The sequence below is a fragment of the Cherax quadricarinatus genome, chromosome 25 (genome assembly GCF_038502225.1).
Source record: "Cherax quadricarinatus isolate ZL_2023a chromosome 25, ASM3850222v1, whole genome shotgun sequence".
NCBI lineage: Eukaryota > Metazoa > Arthropoda > Malacostraca > Decapoda > Parastacidae > Cherax > Cherax quadricarinatus.
The window spans coordinates 32,680,033-32,691,228 of record NC_091316.1 but is presented as its reverse complement, the minus strand read 5'-3'; positions in this window follow the sequence as shown (position 1 = coordinate 32,691,228).

Below are 11,196 nucleotides of genomic sequence, written 5' to 3'. Positions count from 1 at the left end.
CTCTTGTTATTATGCACTCTTGTAACTAAGCTCTTGTTGTTGCTATGTACTCTTGTAACTAAGCTCTTGTTGTTGCTATGTACTCTTGTAACTAAGCTCTTGTTGTTGCTATGTACTCTTGTAACTAAGCTCTTGTTGTTGCTATGTACTCTTGTAACTAAGCTCTTGTTGTTGCTATGTACTCTTGTAACTAAGCTCTTGTTGTTACTATGCACTCTTGTAACTAATCTCTTGTTGTTGCTATGTACTCTTGTAACTAAGCTCTTGTTGTTGCTATGTACTCTTGTAACTAATCTCTTGTTGTTGCTATGTACTCTTGTAACTAATCTCTTGTTGTTGCTATGTACTCTTGTAACTAATCTCTTTTTGTTGCTATGTACTCTTGTAACTAAGCTCTTGTTGCTATGTACTCTTGTAACTAAGCTCTTGTTGTTGCTATGTACTCTTGTAACTAATCTCTTTTTGTTGCTATGTACTCTTGTAACTAATCTCTTGTTGCTATGTACTCTTGTAACTAAGCTCTTGTTGTTGCTATGTACTCTTGTAACTAATCTCTTGTTGCTATGTACTCTTGTAACTAAGCTCTTGTTGTTGCTATGTACTCTTGTAACTAATCTCTTGTTGTTGCTATGTACTCTTGTAACTAATCTCTTGTTGTTGCTGTGTACTCTTATAACTAATCTCTTGTTGTTGCTATGTACTCTTGTAACTAATCTCTTGTTGTTGCTATGTACTCTTGTAACTAAGCTCTTGTTGTTGCTATGTACTCTTGTAACTAATCTATTGTTGTTGCTATGTACTCTTGTAACTAATCTCTTGTTGTTGCTATGTACTCTTGTAACTAATCTCTTGTTGTTGCTATGTACTCTTGTAACTAAGCTCTTGTTGTTGCTGTGTACTCTCGTAACTAATCTCTTGTTGTTGTTATGTACTCTTGTAACTAAGCTCTTGTTGTTGCTATGTACTCTTGTAACTAATCTCTTGTTGTTGCTATGTACTCTTGTAACTAATCTCTTGTTGTTGCTATGTACTCTTGTAACTAAGCTCTTGTTGTTGCTATGTACTCTTGTATCTAAGCTCTTGTTGTTGCTATGTACTCTTGTAACTAAGCTCTTGTTGTTGCTATGTACTCTTGTAACTAAGCTCTTGTTGTTGCTATGTACTCTTGTAACTAAGCTCTTGTTGCCATGTACTCTTGTAACTAATCTCTTGTTGTTGCTATGTACTCTTGTAAATAATCTCTTTTTGTTGCTATGTACTCTTGTAACTAATCTCTTGTTGCTATGTACTCTTGTAACTAAGCTCTTGTTGTTGCTATATACTCTTGTAACTAATCTCTTGTTGCTATGTACTCTTGTAACTAAGCTCTTGTTGTTGCTATGTACTCTTGTAACTAATCTCTTGTTGTTGCTATGTACTCTTGTAACTAATCTCTTGTTGTTGCTGTGTACTCTTATAACTAATCTCTTGTTGTTGCTACGTACTCTTGTAACTAATCTCTTGTTGTTGCTATGTACTCTTGTAACTAAGCTCTTGTTGTTGCTATGTACTCTTGTAACTAATCTATTGTTGTTGCTATGTACTCTTGTAACTAATCTCTTGTTGTTGCTATGTACTCTTGTAACTAATCTCTTGTTGTTGCTATGTACTCTTGTAACTAAGCTCTTGTTGTTGCTGTGTACTCTCGTAACTAATCTCTTGTTGTTGCTATGTACTCTTGTAACTAAGCTCTTGTTGTTGCTATGTACTCTTGTAACTAATCTCTTGTTGTTTCTATGTACTCTTGTAACTAATCTCTTGTTGTTGCTATGTACTCTTGTAACTAAGCTCTTGTTGTTGCTATGTACTCTTGTATCTAAGCTCTTGTTGTTGCTATGTACTCTTGTAACTAAGCTCTTGTTGTTGCTATGTACTCTTGTAACTAAGCTCTTGTTGTTGCTATGTACTCTTGTAACTAAGCTCTTGTTGCCATGTACTCTTGTAACTAATCTCTTGTTGTTGCTATGTACTCTTGTAACTAAGCTCCTGTTGCCATGTACTCTTGTAACTAAGCTTTTGTTGTTGCTATGAACTCTTGTAACTAAGCTCTTGTTGCTATGTACTCTTGTAACTAAGCTCGTGTTACTATGCACTCTTGTAACTAAGCTCTTGTTGCCACTAATTATATACTCTGGTAGATAAGCTCTTGGTGTCACTAATTATGTACTCTGGTAGGTAAGCTCATGTCACTAATTATGTACTCTGGTAGGAAAGCTCTTTTCATTATGTACTCTGGTAGATAAGCTCATGTTATTATGTACTCTGGTAGGTAAGTTCATGTTGTTTCGAGGGCGTTGACCCCCGAAACCCTCTCCAGGTAAACTCCAGGTAATTATATACTCTGGTAGGTAAGCTCTTGTTGTTACTAATTATGTACTCTGGTAGGTAAACTCTTCTTGTCACTAATTATATAATCTAATAGGTAAGCTCTTGTTGTCACTAATTATATACTCTGGTAGGTAAGCTCTTGTTGTTACTAATTATGTACTCTGGTAGGTAAACTCTTCTTGTCACTAATTATATAATCTAATAGGTAAGCTCTTGTTGTCACTAATTATATACTCTCACAGATAAGCTATTGTCACTAATTATGTACTCTGGTAGGTAAACTCTTCTTGTCACTAATTATATAATCTAATAGGTAAGCTCTTGTTGTCACTAATTATATACTCTCACAGATAAGCTATTGTCACTAATTATGTACTCTGGTAGGTAAGCTCTTGTTGTCACTAATTATATACTCTGGTAGGTAAGCTCTTGTTGTCACTAATTATATACTCTGGTAGGTAAGCTCTTGTTGTCACTAATTATATACTCTGGTAGGTAAGCTCTTGTTGTTACTAATTATGTACTCTGGTAGGTAAACTCTTGTTGTTAGTCATGTACTTCGGTAAACTTTTATTTGATACTATTGGTGAAAAAGAATTTAATTTTGTATGGTAATAACAAGAGGGAATATTATTGCTGTAAAGCTGTGCAATATATGTGTTGTTATTGTTGTAAAGCTGTATATGTGCTGTTATTACCCAGAAACTGTGTAATGTATGTAATAAGTTGTTTTAGCCATTAACCAGCATTAACAGCCTGGTTGACCAGGCAAGCACCAGACGAGCCTGGCTCATGGCCGGGCTCCGAGAGTAGAAAAACTCTCGGAACTCGTCAGAGGTATATCAGAGGTATTGAACCTCAGGATGTATGTCTCAGTAGCCATAATAAACTGTCTTGTCAAATATACATGACTATACTTACGAGGAAAATACAAGATGGAGTGGTATAGTTTGAGAGAGAAATATAATGATCAGCTTTTGTTTTTCTTTTCTGCTTGTACTCGTTACTAGTACTCTGTTATTAACTGTTAGCTCTCTGTTAAAAATGTGTGTTATGAGTACTTAAAATTACCATGCTCTTCATAACGTGTTTCTTCCCTTCTTTCAATTCAAGTCATTTAAAAACTTGTGATAAAATATTTTCCAGCACAGTCTAACTTTGCTTCATACGCTGTTCTGTCACCTGGTTCGTCCTATTCTTGTCTATTGTGTCACATACTTCTAGGAATGTATGTGTCATCACATTCTCCTATGCTTCATAAATCATATTCTCAAGTGTTTCATAAATCATACTCCTCAATTCAGCATTTTTTTTTTTTTTGGTTACATGTCTTTATATTTTATTTTGTCTACTTTTTTTTAGTTTACTTTGACTATAAAGTTTTGAGGTTGCGGCCACCATATCACAGACACGAAATCCAACTTGGATCTAACATGTTAGATCATCCATAAATAACATAAAAAAGGCACAATACCGTGACTGGAACGATACACAAATAACCCGCACATAAAAGAGAGAAGCTTACGACGACGTTTCGGTCCGACTTGGACCATTCTTGTACTACTACTACTACTACTACCACCACCTCTTCCTGCCTATATATAGCCGTCCTGTTCCACTTCTGGTTAGTGTGACTTTGTAAATGGTCCAAGTTGGACGGAAACGTCGTCGTAAGCTTTTCTCTTTTATGTGCGGGTTATTTGTGTATCATCCATAAATTTGAATATTGTTTAAATTTTATACTATTAGATCATCTTCCTTAGTGAGACTGTTCTTGTTCCTAATTTAGCACCTACATGGCTCAGTTTCGTAATTTAAATATTTTAAAATAAATCTATTTTTCATCGAGATTTACATATGGACGAGAGTATCAGGGAGTTCACAAAGCTGATGGGCTTGATCCACGGGCGAGCTCGTAGGATTGAAGGTAGCGGGATCAGTGAGGACCAGGAGATGAACTCTCACTACCTCCAGCTGACACACCTTCTCAGTAAGAACCCATCCTTGGCTCACCTCATCACCTCGAAGGACCTACAAGTCATCCTCCTGCTACTGAAGGCGGAGGTGGCGGCCTGGTCAGAGCTAGGGCCGATTCTGGCCGCTGTGTTGGCGTCGGTGCCTGACATGGCCGGTTGCCTCACTCAACAGGATGCTCAATTTCTGGGCCAGCAGGCTGGCCTTTCACTAATCAAAGGCCCCACGGCCAGTGTGCAGGCGGACCTTCAGTTTCTAAAGCTTTTCGTGTCCTTTCCGACTCTGCCTGAAGTGGTACTGGTGGTAAACACCACCAGAATGTTGTTAATGATGAAGGATTGGACGGGGGGACAATTGGAAACGATATGCAGCTGCCTGCTGCTGCTACGCCAATGGCAGCTACCACTGTGTGAGGGGGTGAAGACGTGGCCACTGACACTCAGGTCGTGGTGTCGCCTCATGGTTCATATCCCCGCCGCCTATCCTGCCCTAGACAAGACGCTGGACCTGTTACAGGACTTCCTACAGCAGACCTTCGCGGACGCTGAACCATGGCTCAGAATGCTGATAGACTTGCTTAGCAGCGTGCGCTCCGCCTGGACCCAGGCCTCTGACCCCATTCAGCTAGTGAATCTCTCCGCCGTTACTCTCCATCTCATTGCCATCCTTCGCACCTTTCCAGTCGAAATAAAACCATATTTCAAGTTATTTCTGGAGCAACTGATGCCACTTGTGGACGGTGAGGGAAAATCTAGCCTACCAGAGAAAACACTGGTGAAGGTGACGGAGTATATCTGTTGGCTACTTTCGCAGGCCGATCCTTCCCAGCTGCTTTGGGTGATGAATACGTTCTCTACCCATACCAAAGTGACACTGGAGGTGATCCAAGCTCACAACGATTACGTCCAAAAGTGTTCGGGGCTAGACCTGAAGGCAACCATTGTAACTGAGCTCCTGCGGGTGCTGAACCACTTCACTCTCGCTGTGTTCCTTGAGATGGTGCGTAAGTTGTCCTCCTGGTCGGAGGTGCCGCACTTGGGAATCGTCTGCCGCTGGTACTGTACGGCCATCTCCAGCGGCGTCACCTTCGACGCTTCAAACTACTTTTCGATGGATGAAGACGGAAAGGTATTGTCCTTCCTGGAGCATCTCTTTCAGAGATTCCAGCGCCAAAGTAACCTACTATACCTTCAGGTGCTCAGTCATACCTTATTGAACAGCGAGAGATCCAGAAGCTACGTGAGAGAGAGCCACACATTCCTTGAAGCTCTCAAACTCTCTAACATCACCTCTCCTAACACCAGAGGCGCCGCTGTTATTCTAACCTTCCTCTTCTCCCGCGACTCCTTCTACACATTTCTAGCGGACTGCGATTAGCAAGAAGTCGTGAATGACGTCTACCTGTGGGTGACAGAATCTCCGGAGGACCTGGATCCTTAGTTCGTGGAGTTGTTGAGGCTAACCGCGAGAAAAGTCGTCCTGTGTCTCGAGGAGGATGTTACTACCCTCGAAGGCTGTGACCTCTCCGCCTTCTACTGATGATTTACTTGCATTTCAGAATTCACTGATACTTTTTTTTTTCCTCGCCTTATGCAGTTTATCTGACATATTGCCTTAATTCATCTCTCACATGGTCTCTTCCCACCCATCGTATGCAGCTGACCTCACTCTACACACTGTCTTAACCCACCTCATTTATCCCCACTCCTAGGCAACCACGCCTTGCTTCACTCTGCTCCTCTTTAGTCGATCTTTCCTCACCATCTTAATCAGACACCTAACTTACTTCCCAACAACTCCACCGTTCCTCTTCTACTCCTCACCCCCACCTAATCAACCACACCTTAGCTCATCCTACGCGAGCTCGCCTCACCCTAACTCACCCAAAAAAATCTCACCCTAAATCAGCCTAACTCACCCTAACCCATCCAGCAAGACTGTAAACCTAAGCCTGCGCAACTCATCCTAACCCACCCTACCCCAGCCCAATTCTCCGTTTGCCTGCCCGAAAATTGAATTTTGATCCACATAAAACCCTTATTTTCTCTCCCTATTCAAACTGCAATTTAAAAATATTCCTCCCTTTGGGTATTTTCTTTTTTCCTTCATTTTTAATGTGGAGGAATGAAGTGCAGCGGTTAGATAAGTCAAAAAGGACACGCTGAACTTAGTATTTAAAAGGGATGATTTTGCACACTGCAAGCGAAGTATTTTAGACCATTTGTGATATTTGCTACGTTGCTATGTGAAGCCTGGCTCCAGCATGCCGCTGTAAAACTGATAATTAACAGAGGATAAAAAAAATTTGAGAGCAGAACTGTTTCATGTGAGTATTAATGAAGGTTCATGTAATATTAAGTGTATATCAGAGGCACCAGCCTCGGCACTCACAGCTTTTCAGGGAAGTTCAGCCTCACTTCTCTCTGCTATCAGATTTTAATTTAGTTCACTTTTTATTTATTTCTTCCCATCTTCCCCGTTTATTCCTTCCGTCTCATTTCTCATGTGTCTTCCCCTCCCCCCCTCCCCTCTCCCCCTCTCTTTTGTAGCTTTTTTCCCTATCTTCTCCGCCCTCCTCCTTTCTCATTACCACTTAATCCGTTACATTCCCTTTTCTTCATTGCTCCCACACACTTTTCCCTTTTTTCTCCAAGTTCATTTCCCTCATCCCCTTTTCTGTTCATTTCCTCCTGTTCCCTTCCCTCCCGCCTACTATTCCTTCTCTGCACTTTCCCTTCTCTTTCCCCCCTACAGATCCGTTCCCCTACAATTTGTTCTCTCTGTCTGTCTCTCTCTCTCTCTCTCTGTCTCTGTCTCTGTCTCTGTCTCTGTCTCTCTGTCTGTCTGTGTCTGTCTGTCTGTCTGTCTGTCTGTCTCTCTCTCTCTCTCTCTCTCTCTCTTTTTTTTTTTTTTTTTTTTTTATTTTTTTTTTTTTTACACAGGGTTTGACAAGGTTAAGGATCCCTAGCTTTATTGACAGCTATATTACAGGTTAAGGATTCCTAACTTTATTGGCAAGCTAAGAGCTGTTACCTACATCAGCTCATTTGAAAGCATTTTTATTGTTATGAGACATACAAGTACGGGACAGGATGAAGTTGGAGCCATCTGTGGGCCAGCATTTTCATTTGATCAACTGACTTTATCTCGTTGACATCATTATGCTGTACGAATGTGTTCCATACTCGAGTCATCCTGGGTATGTATGATCTCAGATGGAGTGATGTTCTGGAGAAGGGTACAGCCAGAGTGAAGTTGCTGCTTTCTGCCCGTCTTGTGGCATAAAAGCTTGTTTCACGCTGTCCTCGAAGTGGATCCAAGTGTGGTATTTTGACAATATTGGCCTTGTACATAACAGTAAGGCCACCCACATCCCCTCCTATGTTGAAGGCTCTGCTGAAATGACAGATCTATCCAGGATGGGTCCAGGCGAGAGATGAGACGTCTTGCTCTGTTCTCTACTCTGTCAAGCAGCGCAGATGAGAGGGGGGCAGGCAAACCAAGAAAGCGGAGCATACTCAAGGTGTGAGCGTACTTGTGCCTCGTACAGGATCTTGCAACCCCTACTGTCAAGCAGATGCGAGATACGGCGAAGTGCTGTAAGCTTCCTGGCTGCCTTGTTTGCAAGATTTACAACATGGTTCTTCATGGTTAGTTTGAGTCAAATTTCACCCCAAGGATATCAACTTCTTCTCCAGGTGCCAACATCCTCCCATTCATCCTTACTACTGCACCAGCATTACCATCATGGTGCCTAGAGACGATCATCATTTGCGTTTTCTCAGGTGCAAATGTTGCTGCCATCTATTTCCCCAAGCTGATATAGCTCTCAGCTGGTGATTGATGTAGCTTAGAGCAGCTGGCATTTCTTCTCTTGGATAAGTGAATGTCAGTGTACAGTCGTCTGCATATGCATGTGATTCTGGGATGAGATGAAGAAGGTCAAGCTTGAAGTAGACATTCCATAACAGTGGACCCAGCACGCTTCCTTGTGGAACGCCTTGCCCCAATAGGATGCCTTGCTGATTCCGTTCCATTGAGGACTACATTAGAGATCTACCATGAAGGTAATCACTGAGGAGACATAGCGTAGAGCCTGCAATTCCCAGTGCTTGAAGTTTTGCTAAGAGGCCCTGGTGCCACACCCGGTCGAAAGCGCCAGCAATGTCCAGTGCTACCACACAGTTGACTTTGGATTCATCCAGTGACTGGTGCCACTTAGTGGAGATCAGCAGCAGAGTAACCTCTCCTGAAGCCATATTGACGATCACAAAGTAGTGAGTGGTAGTCAAAAAAAATCTGTCATTTGTCTTGAGATTATTGTCTCAAGGATCTTACCAGTGATTGACAGGAGTGACACTGGTCTGTAGTTGCTAATTTCTGCTCTGCTCTTCTTTTTGTGAACAGGGACTACGTTTGCCTCTTTCCATGGAGAGGGCCATTTACACTGTACTAGGCAGTGCTGAAAGATGCGAGTTAGAGGTGCTGCTAGCTGGTCTGCACATCTTCTCAACAATCTTGGGCTCAACTTGTCTGGGCCCACAGCCTTTTCTTGGTCAAGTGATTTAAGAAGGAAATGCACCTCCTCCTGCCTTATTGTCACCACTGACAGTTTTGACACAGTTCTTGCAGCTAGCCAAGGAGGGTCCCTTGCTGGATCAGGAACTTGCATTTTGGCAGCAAAGTGTTCAGCAAAGAGGTCCGCCTTCTCTTGACTACTAGTAGAGGTGGTCCCATCCTGTCGATTTAGAGGAGGAATAAGTTCATCAGGCAGATAACCTTGTCTGTCCTGACCTAGGACCACCAGGTTTTGGAGCCTACCCTACCTGATGCTAACTTTCTTTTAGTGTCCACCTCCCATTTAGCAATGGCCCACTTTTGAACATCACCCATATGCCTACAGGCTTGCATGTGCAAGTTCCTGTTATAGTGGTAGGATGTCTCTTATACCTTCAATGCCATGCTTGTACTTAGCAGTAGCAGCCTCTACCTCTCTCCATCTACACAGGGTTTGACAAGGTTAAGGATCCCTAGCTTTATTGACAGCTATTTACAGGTTAAGGGTTCCTAACTTTATTGGCAAGCTAAGAGCTGTTACCTACCTCAGCTCATTTGAAAGCATTTGTATTGTTATGAGACATACAAGTAGGGAACAGGATGAAGTTGGAGCCATCTGTGGGCCAGCATTTTCATTTGATCAACTGACTTTATCTCGTTGACATCATTATGCTGAACAGAATGTATTTCCATACTCGAGTCATCCTGGGTATGTATGATCTCAGATGGGAGTGATGTTCTGGAGAAGGGTACAACCAGAGTGAAGTTGCTGCTTTGCCCGTCTTGTGGCATAAAAGCTTGTTTCACGCTGTCCTCGAAGTGGATCCAAGTGTGGTATTTTGACAATATTGGCCTTGTACATAACAGTAAGGCCACCCACATCCCTCCTATGTTGAAGGCTCTGCTGAAATGACAGATCTATCCAGGATGGGTCCAGGCGAGAGATGAGACGTCTTGCTCTGTTCTCTACTCTGTCAAGCAGTCGCAGATGAGAGAGGGGCAGGCAAACCAAGCAAAGTGGAGCATACTCAAGGTGTGAGCGTACTTGTGCCTCGTACAGGATCTTGCAGCCCCTACTGTCAAGCATATGGGAGATACGGCGAAGTGCTGTAAGCTTCCTGGCTGCCTTGTTTGCAAGATTTACAACGTGATTCTTCATGGTTAGTTTGGAGTCAAATTTCACCCCAAGGATATCAACTTCTTCTCCAGGTGCCAACATCCTCCCATTCATCCTTACTACTGCACCAGCATTACCATCATGGTTCCTAGAGATGATCATCATTTGCGTTTTCTCAGGTGCAAATGTTACTTCCATCTATTTCCCCAAGCTGATATAGCTCTCAGCTGGTGATTGATGTAGCTTAGAGCAGCTGGCATTTCTTCTCTTGGATAAGTGAATGTCAGTGTACAGTCATCTGCATATGCATGTGATTCTGGGATGAGATGAAGAAGGTCGTTGAAGTAGACATTCCATAACAATGGACCCAGCACGCTTCCTTGTGGAACACTTGCCCCAATAGGATGTCTTGCTGATTCCATTCCGTTGAGAACTACACTTAGAGATCTACCATGAAGGTAATCACTGAGGAAACATAGCATAGAGCCTGCAATTCCCAGTGCTTGAAGTTTTGCTAAGAGGCCCTGGTGCCACACCCGGTCGAAAGCGCCAGCAATGTCCAGTGCTACCACACAGCTGACTTTGGATTCATCCAGTGACTGGTGCCACTTAGTGGAGAGGTTTAACAACAGATCAGCAGCAGAGTAACCTTTCCTGAAGCCATATTGACGATCACAAAGTAGTGAGTGGTAGTCAAAAAACTGTCATTTGTCTTGAGATTATTGTCTCAAGGATTTTACCAGTGATTGACAGGAGTGACACTGGTCTGTAGTTGCTGATTTCTGCTCTGCTCTTCTTTTTGTGAACAGGGACTACATTTGCCTCTTTCCATGGAGAGGGCCATTTGCACTGTACTAGGCAGTGCTGAAAGATGCGAGTTAGATGTGCTGCTAGCCTCGTCTGCAAATCTTCTCAACAATCTTGGGCTCAACTTGTCTGGGCCCACAGCCTTTTCCTGGTCAAGTGATTTAAGAAGGAAATGCACCTCCTCCTGCCTTATTGTCACCACTGACAGTTTTGACACAGTTCTTGCAGCTAGCCAAGGAGGGTCCCTTGCTGGATCAGGAACTTGCATTTTGGTAGCAAAGTGTTCAGCAAAGAGGTCCGCCTTCTCTTGACTACTAGTAGAGGTGGTCCCATCCTGTCGATTTAGAGGAGGAATAAGTTCATCAGGCAGATAA